Source organism: Eurosta solidaginis, chromosome 1 (assembly GCF_040869045.1).
Source record: "Eurosta solidaginis isolate ZX-2024a chromosome 1, ASM4086904v1, whole genome shotgun sequence".
In the NCBI taxonomy this organism is placed as follows: domain Eukaryota; kingdom Metazoa; phylum Arthropoda; class Insecta; order Diptera; family Tephritidae; genus Eurosta; species Eurosta solidaginis.
The window spans coordinates 373901450-373918100 of record NC_090319.1 but is presented as its reverse complement, the minus strand read 5'-3'; positions in this window follow the sequence as shown (position 1 = coordinate 373918100).

The following is a 16651-nucleotide window of genomic DNA, read 5'->3' as shown; positions in this document are numbered from 1 at the left end:
TTTTGCATTGATTGAAAATCGATTAGCTGTTATTCGATGTCAACAAAGCATACAGTCGATTCACTATTATTTTTCGAATACTAACAGTTTCATAAATTAAATTTTTTGTTATTAAAACATGTAATTTGAAAACTCCATAAGTAAAGTATTTATCATATAAACAAAAAAAAAATTATGGTTTGCTGCAAATTTCCTTTCTAGTTCCTGAGAATACCAATGAAGCAAGGAGAAGAATATGTAAGCTGCAGATGGCTTACAGTATTTCCACAACATTCGAATCGCGGACCTCAATAAAAATTACAAACAAAATAAAAACGATTCAAATGATCGAATCTGTCAGTAATCATATGCAAACAACTAGTCCATTAGTCATAACCGATTGTTTTCCTAAAAACCTTTGCTAATCCATTATTCAAATAGTCGATTGTTAACGGTTCTACTAATCAGTACTGTCCATTATATCGCGCTTCCCAATTAACATTTATTATTCATATTCTCAAATCTCAGACGTTAGATCTCAAATAACCGATAGTGTTCTCAAAATAAAAGCCATTTTTTATACTCAGTTGAGCAGAGCTCACAGAGTATATTAAGTTAGATTGGATAACGGCTGGTTGTACATATATAAAGGAATCGAGATAGATATAGACTTCCATATATCAAACTAATCAGGATCGAAAAAAAATTTGATTGAGCCATGTCCGTCCGTCCGTCCGTCCGTCCGTTAACACGATAACTTGAGTAAATTTTGAGGTATCTTGATGAAATTTGGTATGTAGGTTCCTGAGCACTCATCTCAGATCGCTATTTAAAATGAACGATATCGGACTATAACCACGCCCACTTTTTCGATATCGAAAATTTCGAAAAATCGAAAAAGTGCGATAATTCATTACAAAAGACAGATAAAGCGACGAAAATTGGTAGATGAGTTGAACTTATGACGCAAAATATAAAATTAGTAAAATTTTGGACAATGGGCGTGGCACCGCCCACTTTTTAAAGAAGGTAATTTAAAATTTTGCAAGCTGTAATTTGGCAGTCGTTGAAGATATCATAATGAAATTTGGCAGGAACGTTACTCTTATTACTGTATGTACGCTTAATAAAAATTAGCAAAATTGGAGAAGGACCACGCCCACTTTTAAAAAAAAAATTTTTTTAAAGTAAAATTTTAACAAAAAATTTAATATATTTACAGTATATAAGTAAATTATGTCAAGATTCAACTCCAGTAATGATATGGTGCAACAAAATACAAAAATAAAAGAAAATTTAAAAATGGGCGTGGCTCCGCCCTTTTTCATTTAATTTGTCTAGGACACTTTTAATGCCGTAATTCTAACAAAAATTAACCAATCCTTTTGAAATTTGGTAGGGGCATAGATTTTATGGCGTTAACTGTTTTCTGTGAAAATGGGCGAAATCGGTTGATGCCACGCCCAGTTTTTATACACAGTCGTCCGTCTGTCCGTCCGCATGGCCGTTAACACGATAACTTGAGCAAAAATCGATATATCTTTACTAAACTCAGTTCACGTACTTATCTGAACCCACTTTACCTTGGTATGAAAAATGAACGAAATCCGACTATGACCACGCCCACTTTTTCGATATCGAAAATTGCGAAAAATGAAAAAAATGCCATAATTCTATACCAAATACGAAAAAAGGGATGAAACATGGTAAGGTAATTGGATTGTTTTATTGACGCGAAATATAACTTTAGAAAAATCTTTATAAAATGGTTGTGACACCTACCATATTAAGTAGAAGAAAATGAAAAGTTCTGCAGGGCAAAATAAAACACCCTTAAAATCTTGCCAGGTATTACATATATAAATAAATTAGCGGTATCCAACCGATAATGTTCTGGGTCACCCTAGTCCACATTTGGTCGATATCTGGAAAACGCCTTCACATATACAACTACCACCACTCCCTTTTAAAACTCTCATTAATACCTTTAATTTGATACCCATATCGTACAAACTCATTCTAGAGTCACCCCTGGTCCACCTTTATGGCGATATCTCGAAAAGGCGTCCACCTATAGAACTAAGCCCCACACCCTTTTAAAATACTCATTAACACCTTTCTTTTGATACCCATATTGTACAAACAAATTCTAGGGTCACCCCTGGTCCACCATTATGGCGATATCTCGAAACGGCGTCCACCTGTGGAACTAAGGATTACTCCCTTTTAAAATACTCATTAATACCTTTAATTTGATATCCATATCGTACAAACGCAATCTAGAGTCACCCCTGGTCCACCTTTATGGCGATATTTCGAAAAGGCGACCACCTATACAACAACCACCACTCCCTTTTAAAATCCTCATTAATACCTTTAATTTGATATCCATATCGTACAAACACATTCTAGAGTCACCCTTGGTCCACTTTTATGGCGATATTTCGAAACGGCATCCACCTATAGAGCTAAGGCCCACTCCCTTTTAAAATACTCATTAACACCATTCGTTTGATGCCCATATTGTACAAACAAATTCTAGGGTCACCCCTGGTCCACCTTTATGGCGATATCTGGAAACGGCGTCCACCTATGGAACTAAGAATTACTCCCTTTTAAAATACTCATTAACACCTTTCATTTGATACCCATATCGTACAAACGCATTCTAGAGTCACCCCTGGTCCACCTTTATGACGATATCTCGAAACGGCGTCCACCTATAGAACTAAGGCCCACTCCCTTTTAAAATACTTATTAACACCTTTCGTTTGATGCTCATATTGTGCAAACGCATTCTAGAGTCACCCCTGGTCCATCTTTACGGCGATATCTCGAAAAGGCGTCCATCTATAGAACTTAGGTCCACGCCCTTTTAAAATACTCATTAATACCTTTCATTTGATACCCATATCGTACAAACGCATTCTAGAGTCAACCCTGATCCACCTTTATGGCTATATCCCTAAATGGCGTCCACCTATAGAACTATGGTGCACTCCCTCATAAAATACTCTTTAATGCCTTTTCTTTTGATACACATGTCATACAAACACATTCCAGGGTTTCCCTCGGTTCATTTTCCTACATGGATATTTTCCCTTATGTTGTCACCATAGCTCTCAACTGAGTATGTAATGTTCGGTTATACCCGAACTTAACCTTCCTTACTTGTTAATACAGGATTTCGTCTAAATCTCAGATTAGTAAAAAAGTGAAAATTCCCGTGGAAAATATTTTGATCAAAATCTGAAATTTTTGTATACTACAATTTTTTTATTACTTAATTTAATGGTATTTCGAAATAATTTAATTCTTTTGCTGTACTAAAAACTATGATTTTGGCGTTTGGAATGTCATTCGTTATAATGAAGCGTTAATATGTATGTATCTAAAAATGGAAATATAAGAATTAAGCATGAACCTAAAAAAATAAAAATTTGAGTGTGGAGTGAGAAGACAATAAATTTAAACAATATAAAAATACTTGAAGTGTGAAATTAGAAGACAATAAATGTAACACCGATGGACTAGTCATAAGTAAGAAAGATGTTTGAACTAAAAAGGGGGTAAAATTTGATCTCCCGTTATTGAATTAATATTTAACTATACATAAAAGTAATCAATAATTTCATAAATTACTTATTATACCTAAGCTATACATTATAATATTACATTAACTATAGATATGAACGAAACTTAAAGGGTGAAATGACAATAAAAAAAAAGCTCTGTTAACCTAAACTACAAGATCAATACATTTATCTAAATGTTTTTACTATTTTAAAGTATATTTTTATATGTATATTAATTTTTTTAAATATACATACATATACATACGTACTAAGTTCACAAATTAAGTACAATGTTAACATTTATGGTTTTAATATACATACATACATATCTAAATAAATAATATCAAACAAAATCCTTACGATTACAAATGCCACAAGTTACATAACTTAGCTAACTTTGTTTATAAGCCATTCATATTGTGGCGAATGTTGACATCACTAGGCTGTTAGTAAATAATCACGCAGCAACAAAAACATTAAAGGTGAAGAAGAGATGTCTCACACACACACACATGTAGTCATCAGCCGCAGTAGTTACTCACACCTACACACGCATATGACTGTGAGAAACGCATAAACTACAAATATACATGTATATAGCTGGTAATCAAGCAGGAGATTCTAGAAGGTGAGACGTCTAGCCTTTGGAGAAATATGCTGATGAGGCAACAGAGAGTATAAAAGCTGAAGAATGACTAATCAGTTTTGATTTATACACGGTATTTATTGGAAGTTTAATTGTGAGGTACTACTCCTAAATTAATCTAAATAAAGGCCAGCTTGCAATACTGAATATTGGAGTGATTTGTTCAACAGTTAAGGATTCCAACGTTAGCAGAAGTGCATAAATAACCAGGATTTCCCTAAATTCGTTACAATATTAATCATTTTATTTTTACATCTGGCATAGTACACTAAGTTCAAAAAAATTAAATTGAACATCAAAAACTCTCCTGAAATTTTTAAATATTTCCTTATCAACCCCGCCCAAAGTAATACCAATTTCAAACAAAAACTTAATCGAATCTAAATTTTATTTAATGAAATAATTAAGTTTTCCTTTGTAGACAGGGCCACTTGTTTCATTAAGCGAACATCTGTCAGCAGCCCCATAAAAATATTAAGCTTTTACAAAAAATATTTAAAATAAATGGTAGTCAATTCCTACTTAACTAAGTATAAATGCAATCAAAATAAAAGCATGTATGTATCTATTTTTTGTAAATTATTGAAAATAGTTAATTTATTTTTGATTGTCATTTGTTAAGTTGACAATAGAACACCAAGCAAACCCGACTAGATTTTTCCCTCCATTAGGCATTCAATTAAGCAAAGATGAAATATATAAGAATTATTATTTTTTGTGGGAGATTGAGTTAAATAAGATCTTTAATATACAAAACATGACTAATTATTTCATTAAACCTCTGTGTGAAATTGGCATAAGACTTTCAAAGCTCCTTACACAGGATTGATTACTCTGTAAAAAATTTTGAGTGTTACTTTTCGTATGGTAAATACGTCGATTTATAGCATTTAAACTGAAATGACACTAAAAAAGGCCAACTATTAATATTTATGGATAAATTTTGAAAATTTACGTTGAATATATACATATATCGTTTTATATATGAGAATAAAATGACAATAAGAAAAGACAAAACACAAGGTTTCTCTTTTCCTCCTACGAGTTTCGATGAAATTTTTTCATCTTCATCAGGGAGAATTCAATCTATAACATTGAATCTTTTAACATCTATCACATAAATAAACAATTATCAGCCAATGGATGAAGCAGGAAACATGAATGGTGGCAGTAAATTAGATGTAAAGTTTTGTTTATTTATGTGTTAGATGTTAAAAGTTTCAATGTTATAGATTGAATTCTCCCTGATGAAGATGAAGAAATTTCATCAAAACGCGTAGGAGGAAAAGAGAAACCTTGTGTTTTGTCTTTATTTTATCGACCGAAAAGCTCCAAATAATTACAATTGTAACAAAAAATTGGCCCAAAATAAATATAAGAAAAGACAAATTTGATAGTGTCTGATAAATTAGCTCTTAAAACTAACTTTACTATAAACTATCTCATTACTAGTTTTCTCGCATGTATTTTATAAACATATCTAACGTTATCAATTGCTCCTTGAATGGTTCATACTTGGCTGATTTAAAAATAATAATAATTTTGAGTGTGGAATGGATATGACAATAAAGCAAGTCAAACTTTACTATAAGTTTTCATAGTTTAGTTTAAGTGCAATACTTACTCCTATGCATACATATGTATATCATAAATACTATCAGCTATTCTTTTAGTGGTAAGCCAAAATATGCAAATTTAAGACAAATGTGTAATGACCATTTATGGTAATAACTAATAACCTGAAGAGTGAAATTTTTATGACAATAAAGAAAGTTCATAAATCTTAATTTTCTTTCGATTCGTTGAGTTTTGTTGATCTTCAGACAACCTGGAGAGTTGCAAATGATACTCCGTCATCCCTTGTGAAATTTGGTTTGGAGACTAACGGGTTTTGATGTTGCCCATCTGCAGTGCCATCTTTTCTTCTTTTATTGAAATACAATTTTTTTACTAGTGCTTCTTCTATAGCCCGTTTTACAAGCTAATATGACATTCAGGATGTGCCATAAACTCGAGAGAGTGTGCTTTAGTTGTGGAGGGAACACTACTCCTCATTTCTATCTAGCGGGGGAGAAGACGAACCCGACACTTACATAAATCGCCAATGAAGGAAAACACATTCCGGCACCCAACTTATACTACGTTTCCACCAAACCCAAACTCCGTGTCTGCCAGTTTCGTAAGACTTTTAAAACATGTCTAAAAATATCGCGAAAGCTATCGAAAAACGCGTTTTAACTTCGGTATCAATAATGCGAAAGCAAAAATCAAAAGTTGCATTTCTGCCAAGAGATATTTTGAATAAAAGAGTTGGCAAACACGGAGTTTGGGTTTGGTGGAAACGTAGCATTAGACGATGTGAGAATGGCATTATCTCGGCTAAAAAATCACAAGGCGCCAGGTAATGACGGAATTCCCGTCGCAATGTTCAAACGCGGAGGCTAAGAGTTGATAAAGAGCAAAATAGGAGTCGGATGAGCACACGCCTCAGTTTTGAACTTAAGTGTACTTTGCTAATCCACAAGAAAGGCGATCCTGCCAACCGCGCCAATTAATATCGACCAGATCTTCACGATGCGCTAGATCTTGGAGAAGACTTACGATACGAGAATCGACACTCACCATCTTTTCGTAGACTTCAAAAAAGCATTTGACAGCGCGAAAAGAAGTTGCTTGCATGTGGCCATGTCTGAATTTAAGTTCCCTGCAAAGTTAATAAAATGACGTTGGACAACACCACCAGCTTCGTAAGGATTGGGAAGGACTTCTGCGAGCTATTCGATACCAAAGATGCTTTAGACAAGGCGACTCCCTTTCGTGTGATTTCTTTAACATAATGCTGGAGAAGATAATTCTAGCAGCAGAACTAAACCATGATGGTACAATCTATTATAAGAGCGTACAATTACTGGCGTATGATGATGATATTTATATTATTGGCTTGAACAAATGCGTTGTGATTTGAAGAAGCGAAGAAAGTGGATCTTATTGAAAAGCCGAGATCTTTCTGTAATTGCGTTCTTTATTGAAGCAGTAACAAATTCGAAGTAAGAAGTTCTTTCGCAAGAAATTAGACGCTTACATATATATATTACAGAGTTGCCATGTGTATAAAATTGAACAAAACTATTTGGACATAGTACATTTGTATTTTCAACAGATCTTGCAATTTGCACGTAACGGCATACTGAGGACACACGTTATGGTTTTAAATTTTCTATGCCAAAAATTGTCTACTGTGAATATTTTTACCGAATGCATCTCGCATTTTTTACTGAAATTGAATTAAACTCACTTTCTTATGGTTAGGAAGCTCTGCAAGTTGAAATAAGTGGCATAGACGGCTCTACTCGTTAAAAACTTAACAGCATATTGCCAGCCCCGTCTTTATTTGTTATAATTATATTTATATTTTTTAATAATAAAAATACGTTAAGTAAGCAGTAATTACTTTGTTCTGCCAAATATAAGAAAAACTCACTTTCATCGCTTTCTTCATTTTCGAAGTTTTCTGCTGTTACTGGCACTTGCTTTTTTATTAAATATCTGATAAAAAATTCTTTAGTGGCGTTTTATGCAAAATATTTCCTTACCTTTTCATTTCTACGTTGTGTAAGTGATGACACATGATAATCGATTAATGTTTTATTATCAGCTGATTACCAAGCTGCCACATCATCATAACGAAAAAAATAAAATAAAAATTCGATGTCATTTGATACACACATTACAAATGTCACAATCCGAGTTGCCCAAATAGATTTGAAGCCAAAAAAGGGCAAACATTTTAAAGAGGGGAAAAAAAAGACTAGGGGCTAAATTAGAAAGAGAAAAAATTTCAAGCGCCCCCCAGTACCAAATCCTAGATCCGCCACTGATTGTAGACTGTGAAGGATTTCGTTTATTTGGGAACCAACCGTAACAGCAAAAATATTGTGGGCTTAGAAATCAAAAGGAGAATAATTCTTGCGAACAAGTGTTACTTAGGACTGTGTAGGCAATTGAAAATTAAAGTCCTCTCTCGACGAACAAAATCACGCTCTATAAGTCACTCATCATACTTGTCCTTATGTATGGCTCGGAATCATGAACTGAGTCGAGAGAAGTTGAAAAGCTGTATGAAAAACCCAAAGGGTTCGCTGGCTAGGTCATGTTTTCGACTGAAGGAAGACGCGCCAGCAAAGAAAGTATTTCAGTCGACGCCGCTGTTTGTAAGCAGAGGAGGGAGGCACTGAGTTGGGAGAGGCAGGTGGAGGAAGACTTGACTTCCCTTGGTGCTTACAATTGGCGTCAGTTATCGTCAAACAGGAAAATCTGGCGTGACTTCTTATGAAACGGCCAAAATCGCTTAGGTGATTAAGCACAAATTAATGATGGTGATAAGATGTGTGATATGTCACTTACCGATCCCTTTTCCTTTAGGCAACATTTGACAATCCTCCAGAAACTCCCGTCATGTAAAGTTTGTTAAAGAAAAACAAAAGTCTGCAGGTCACAACAACAAAACAGTTAATTAAGAGTAATTTCTAAAAGCATTGTGGAAAACATTTGAACGTAAGCAGTAAAACTGTCGTACCTTTAATCCACACTACTATCATCTAGGATGTCAGACAGTCTTTAGCTTAAATAACTCATTCTACTCACTAGCGGCACTCTTATGTCCATCATACGCATTCCCACTTAAATGACATGATCATCATGCTCCGCTGGAATTCAATTAGTTTTAAAAAGTTAGAAAAATGCCTCAGCAATATTTTCGTTAATAAATTTTGCAAAATAGTCCGTCGAGTTTAAAATTATTCTCATCACACTTAACAAGTCACATTAACAATGGAAAGTGAATATAATTATAGAACCACTCACAACTGTCACTTCTCGATGATCATGCAGACTGTCTTAAAGACTTGTTTATCTATCAATAACTGAACCTGCATAACAATAACTGACGTTCGACAGTTCCAGTGTCACAATAACCACATAGACTTTGATACACGGTCGTTAAGTCAACTGAAGACTGCATATGTATGTATATATGCACCTTAATACGAAAACAAAATTAAACACAGTTCACAAGAAATGCAATTATTGACAACAAAAACTACTTGCGCACTGAGAGCCAGGAGCCGGCATAGCGATTTCACAAGCGCCATGTTGTCGCCTTTTAAGTAATCGATTTATGTGCCATCAATGCAGGAAATCATTCAATTACCTGTACATCTGGCTATCATAAATTAAATAATTTTTATATGCAGTTTTAAATAAATATGTACTTTCGTGAGTTGCACAGATAATAAAGAAATGATAACTTATTTACTTAATTGAGCTTGCACCAAATAGGAAAACCTAAACAACTTAATTTAAATAAACGTTCATCCTTTGAATGAAATCCAACACGAAAAGAAGTTGCCTGTATGCTGCTAGTCGAGCAACATAGTCAGCTCTGCTAAGGTTGCAAGGGGTCTCACCGTAACACTCGAACTCAAAGGTGCCTTCAGATAAACGACTACTAATCCTGCGATCTAATAATTAATCTACGAATTCGCACCTTAGCAGCCACGTCACTGTTGATGGATATAAACATGAAACTGTAAAGGACGTGCTAACAGGTGCTACTTTGGACTGAGCGGGCAATTGAAAAATTGATGATTGATCGGATTGAAGACTGAGACCTCCACTGCAGTGATTACATGGGCGGATGCAGAGAGGCATTTTGGTAGGGAACTTCACGAATAAAAAGCCCGATTATCGAGGAGGTAGCACCTTGCAATTTTTTTGATATCCTACTTATGTCAACCGAAAAAAAACATTTTAACTTAGCATTGCTCATCCCTTTACTGGTCTATCCGTCAGCCTATTTGCATGAGGAGACATCATCGCACGATTTTTTTATTATTTAAAGGAAAACAAAGTTCAACACACTACTTCTTCTGACCACGACTAATACGCCTGTAAAAAATAAATATTATTTTTAAATTAAATATAATTTTGTGATAACTCAACTCTTAACTAGATATTTCCGTCATTTATAAAGCTACAATGCTAAACTTCGTTAGGTTGACTTTAAACTGTATACTATCTTAAAAAAAACCGCAACGCCTACTAAAGCCGCTCGAATCTTTTGAAAATCTTTGGATAAACTACAAACACGGTTGGAAATGTCATGATATTATTTATAACGATATTTCCTTTTCCAAATATAATTGTCCTAGAAAAGAATCACAAAATCGGTTAATTACCACGCCCACTTCCTATATAATAATGAAAAATATACATACAGAACACACACACGAATTCGAGATCTGTAGCATCTACCGCTTTTTCCCATGTATTTGGCCATGAAAAAAGTATATTGTTCATAAAAATACATTCATAGAGAAATTCCAGATATTAATTAATGCTGTGATGACGATCGACTTCGCTGTTTCACGAAATGGTTTCATACACAGCTAAAAGTTTAAAAACAGCTAAAGTTTTAAAAATATTAAAATATCCATAAAGCTACATGGCTGTCAGTCGATCGAAAAATACGGCACAGAGTATAAAAAAATTTTAAATGTTACCAAAAACTTGGCGAAAGATGGAAGGTTTCAATCCCGGGTTAAATTTTTGTCAGAGCAAAGAGGGCGACCTGTGGTAACCAATGTTCAAAGAGTGCTCAGATTCTATAGGGAAATCGTTGAAGCACCCAGCGAAGGGATACTGTTCCACCCGTTATTCACAATAACTACTACTGGTGCCTTCCACAGTTGGTACGGGAAAAATCATACACATTTTTTCTTCATTTTTAGACTTTAACTAAAGAAAAACTAGAGCTTTTTCAGACAAAGTATTTAGTGCATTAATTTTGTATTGCACACGTCTAAATAAAAAAACCTGCTTTTGAAATATTTGTATGTATATGTGTGTGAAAAATGTTGTTAAAAAGTTAGTTGTATTTATGGCACCCGACTGAAATTCAGGTATCAAATTTCAATTTCCCTTATACTAGCTTAGCGTGCTCCGCCTACCATACCTAAAATCCTGCATACAAGTCCCGGGCAAAGCAATCTCAAAAATTTAGGAACAAAAGTATTCTAAATTAGAAAACTTTGGGTCGCCCCTCGGAAGTGATTTCGAATGTATTTCTGGCATGGAAATTTTCTCAGTGAATGTTCATCTGCCTCGCAAATGTCGTTCGGAGTCGGCGTAAAATATGTAGGACTAGTGCCTCCAATTTGTGGGAAAATTTAAACGTAGCACGACGCAACTGGGGAAACTACGTTAAAAAAACGAGCCGAGTACACTACATCACAGAAAAAATCATGAGGACCATTTTTGTAGAGAACTTCGAGATCTACAACTCTGAGTTATTTTTTGATAAAACTTACGAGACAAACTCAAAAACCTGCAATTTTTACTTTTGACCTCGAATAACTTTTTTAAATCCTTATTTTTTTATGGCAAACTAATGGTCCTCACCAAAATTTGGCTTTGTCGTAATTTCTGTTATTTTAATTGTCTAAATTGATCGGACTATATTGAATATTCCTTTTTATACTCATTTGAGTAGAGCTCACAGAGTATACTAACTTTGATTGGATAACGGTTGGTTGTACAGGTATAAAGGAATCGAGATACATATAGACTTGCATATATCAAAATCATCAGTATTGAAAAAAAAAATTTGATTGAGCCATGTCCGTCCGTCCGTCCGTCCTTTAACACGATAACTTGAGTAAATTTTGAGGTATCTTGATGAAATTTGGTATGTAGGTTCCTGGGCACTCATCTCAGATCGCTATTTAAAATGAACGAATTCGGAGTATAACCACGCTTTGTTCAGTTAAATAAATAAAAAAAATGTTGTCTTTAACATTAAAGTACGTGTATTTAGAATATAATATGAAAAAGGTTACATTAAAAACTCAAGTGCATGCGTCGACTTTTCTTTGCCGTTTCATCTAAATCTTCATCAACGGTAACAATTTGATCACGGTGGATGCTTAGTGATTCACAGCCATTCAATCGATTTTCAGTCATCGTATATCTCAAATAGTTTTTAATCGGCCTAAGAGTTGAAAAAGATCTCTCGTTCGTTGCCGTTGTTACTGGAAGCGTACACAAGATTTTCAACAACATGTGAAAGTTAGGGAAAGCCACAGAATCGCATTCCTGTAATATTAATCATGGATAAATTAATAAAAAAACACCGAAGTACCTTCTTCAGGAATAAGTAGAATTCGTGCCTTTTGAGCCTATGCATGAGGTCTTACGTATACGTATATAAAATTCAAAAGAAAGAAACTAATCGAATAGAAAAAATTTTATTTAAAAAATTCATATCTACACGGAAAAAACACTAATGTGCTTTTACATTGTAAAATGTGAAAAACACATTATTTTTTCATTTATCAAATAATTTGAATTTTACATTTTTGAAATGTGTTTTTGACATAAAGAAAATGTAGATATTACATTATAAAAATGTGTTTTCCTTATGGAAAGTAATGTCAAATTTGCATTATATTTCAAAATAGGAAATGTGTACTTCAAAAAAATGCTGTAAATTTAACATTATTTAAATTTAAAATTTGCATCAAACAGATGCTAGATTTACAGGAAAAATAATGTAAACTTTGCATTTTTTTTCAATGTAAATTTCACATTCAAAATAATTTGAAGTTTACATGCAAAAATAAACGGAATGTTACATTTTTTAAATGTAAAAAACACATTAGTGTTTTTTCCGTGTAGCCCCGGACTATGTTGTTAATGTACCAACTTACCTCCAACAAATCGTGAGCATTCCAGCTTTTTTCTGATTTTTGGGCATAAAGAGATCTCATAAAGCGCTGCCAATATTTTCATTACCACGCCAATGCCAAACTTTTGCATATCGAGAAATTAAATTTTTTGCTTGAACGCCATTGACATCATTTGAAAGCAATGCGTCAAAAGACATCAGAAGTTCTTTGTGGTTCAAAAATTTTGTAATTCCAAATTCTGAATTGCTGAGTCTAGAAATGGGATAAAAATGTGTATACGGTAGTGATCCTCCGCGTTTGTTTGAGCACTTTTTCTAGGCAAAATAATAGGGATTTCATTAGTAGAGCATACTACGTCAACTGTCTGGTACATATTCTTGAACTTCTCGCCAGCTCATCTACGTATATCTTTGAGCTCTTCGTGTACTAAATCGCAAAGTCGTTTGGCTTTTTTCATTCCGATTTTCTTTTTTTGAAGCTGCTGATTCAACGGCAGAGTAACAAAATCGCGGTGCTGACAACAATTGAAGTTTGAAATTCTGCAGATTTTATAGCTTTCAACAACTGATATGCCGTTGAAGAAGTCACGCTATCTTTTCATTGCAGAGTTATTATGAAACAAAATATGATTAAAATGTAAGCGTTCACTTAGTACATACATATGCTTGCATATTAAAAATATAATATCACCAACAAAGTAAATACGTAGCAGAATTATAAAGAAATTTATTAACATAGACATAAAAACGTCAAATATTTGAATTGTAACGACCTAAAAAATCAAATTATCCTGTGGCAAGGGGGGCGGGCTAAAACCCCCAAAATCCCCCGCCGCTACGCCCCTGTTACAGTATATAAGTAAATTACGTCAACATTCAACTCCAGTAATGATATGGTGCAAAAAAATACAAAACTAAAAGAAAATTTCAAAATGGGCGTGGCTCCGCCCTTTTTCATTTAATAATTTGTCTAGGATACTTCTAATGCCATAAGTCGAACAAAAATTTACCAATCCTTGTGAAATTCGGTAGGGGCTTAGCTTCTAGGACGATAACTGTTTTCTGTGAAAAAGGGCGGAATCGGTTGAAGCCACGTCCAGTTTTTATACACAGTCGACCGTCTGTCCTTCCGCTCGGCCGTTAACACGATAACTTGAGCAAAAATCGATATATCATTACTAAACTGAGTTCATGCACTTATCTAAACTCATTTTGTATTGGTATAAAAAATGGCCGAAATCCGACTATGACCACGCCCACTTCTTCGATTTCGAAAATTACGAAAAATTTAAAAAATGCCATAATTCTATACCAAATACGAAAAAAGGGATGAAACATGGTAATTGGATTGGTTTATTGACGCAAAATATAACTTTAGAAAAAAAAATTTTTTGTAAAATGGGTGTGACACCTACCATATTAAGTAGAAGAAAATGAAAAAGTTTTGCAGGGCGAAATCAAAAGCCCTTGGAATCATGGTAGGAATACTGTTCGTGGTAAAACATATATAAATAAATTAGCGGTACCCGAAAGATGATGTTCTGGGTCACCCTGGTCCTCATTTTGGTCGATATCTCGAAAACGCCTTCACATATACAACTACCACCACTCCCTTTTAAAACCCTCATTAACACCTTTAATTTGATATCCATATCGTACAAACACATTATAGAGTCACCCCTGGTCCACCTTTATGGCGATATCTGGAAAAGGCGTCCACCTAGAGAACTAGGGCCTACTCCCTTTTAAAATACTCATAATCACCTTTCGTTGGATACCCATATTGTACAAACGCATTCTAGAGTCAACCATGGTCCACCTTAATAACGATATCCCGAAAAGCCGTCCGCCTATAGAACTAAGGCCCACTCCCTTTTAAAATACTCATTAAAACCTTTCATTTGATTCCCATATCGTACAAACAAATTCTAGAGTCACCCCTGGTCCACCTTTACGGCGATATCTCGAAAAGGCGTCCACCTATAGAACTAAGGCCCACACTCCCTTTTAAAATACTCATTAACACCTTTCATTTGATACCCATATCATACAAGCAAATTCTAGAGTCACCCCTGGTCCGCCTTTATAGCGATATTTCGAAAAGGCGTCCACCTATAGAACTAAGGCCCGCTCCCTTTTAAAATACTCATTAAAACCTTTCATTTGATTCCCATATCGTACAAACAAATTCTAGAGTCACCCCTGGTCCACCTTTACGGCGATATCTCGAAAAGGCGTCCACCTATAGAACTAAGGCCCACACTCCCTTTTAAAATACTCATTAACACCTTTCATTTGATACCCATATCATACAAGCAAAGTCTAGAGTCACCCCTGGTCCGCCTTTATGGCGATATTTCGAAAAGGCGTCCACCTATAGAACTAAGGCCCACTCCCTTTTAAAATACTCATTAAAACCTTTCATTTGATACCCATATCGTACAAACAAATTCTAGAGTCAGCCCTGGTCCACCTTTTTGGCGATATCCATAAATGGCGTCCATCTATAGAACTGTGGCCCACTCCCTCTTAAAATACTCTTTAATACCTTCGATTTGATACACATGTCATACAAACACATTCCAGGGTTACCCTAGGTTCATTTTCCTACATGGTGATTTTCTCTTATTTTGTTTACAAAGCTCTCAGCTGAGTATGTAATGTTCGGTTACACCAGAATTTAGCCTTCCTTAATTGTTTATATTTGGTTTTGGATTGACAGTTGCTGATTTGCTATTCAAAGTTGAAAAAAAGTAATAAAAAGCAATTTCAAAATAGGCGCAAATTAACGATTTCCCATGAAATGCTCGTTCTATGGACTGTGTCATTGTCTTGCTTGCCAATATGTAGGAAAAGTTAAAAAAGAAGCTCGGCCTAAATATCATCAGAGGTCTTCGCGCCTGAATTAATTTATTTTTTAACTCAATAATTCCGAAAGAGTCTCAAATCGGGTCGAAACTGTCCCGAAAACAAACTCGAGACGCCCTCGGAGATATCCTAACTTACCCCGAAACAGTACCGACATCAATACGAAAAGGCCTTTGTATTCGTTACATATTGATACTAAAGCCATTTCAAAAAGAGTATATTCCGGGATTATCCAGGGATTATTTAAGAAACACCTTGCCACTTTTTAGGGATTATTTGGAAATACATAAATTCCGGTTCGAAATGGTCGCAAGAAGTAGCCCCGAAAGCGAAAATTATTAAATATTTAGAAATAGCCCCGAAGCAGTACCGCATTTCTATTTTTTTTTTAAACTGAGCTAATCGCGAAATGTTCCCAAAGTAGACTTAAGACTCTCAAGCAGTGATCCGAAGGTATCGAATGTGTAGAGAATTAATCCGAAGCCATTCCAAAAATAACCCAAACGAGGCCGAAAACAGAATTATTCAGAAAAATCCCCAAAAAGCTTTTTTAACGAATCCTATGGAATACACATAAACGAAATGCGCCGTTGTAGAAATTTATTGTATCTCTGCACGCTTTGTTTGAGGTGGTTGTTGTTGTTGTTGCTTAACACGCTTTTCAGTATTCAATAGCGTCTAATATAAGTAAATTAACCAACTATGCAAACCACAGGCTAAAGTGATACTCTGCCTGTAGTTTAGATCGACCGCAACATAATAAACTCATGTCAGTTTGGATAAAAATACTTGCACATGGAACTCAAAATCTACATTTCTGCGTGCATGGATTTGAACATC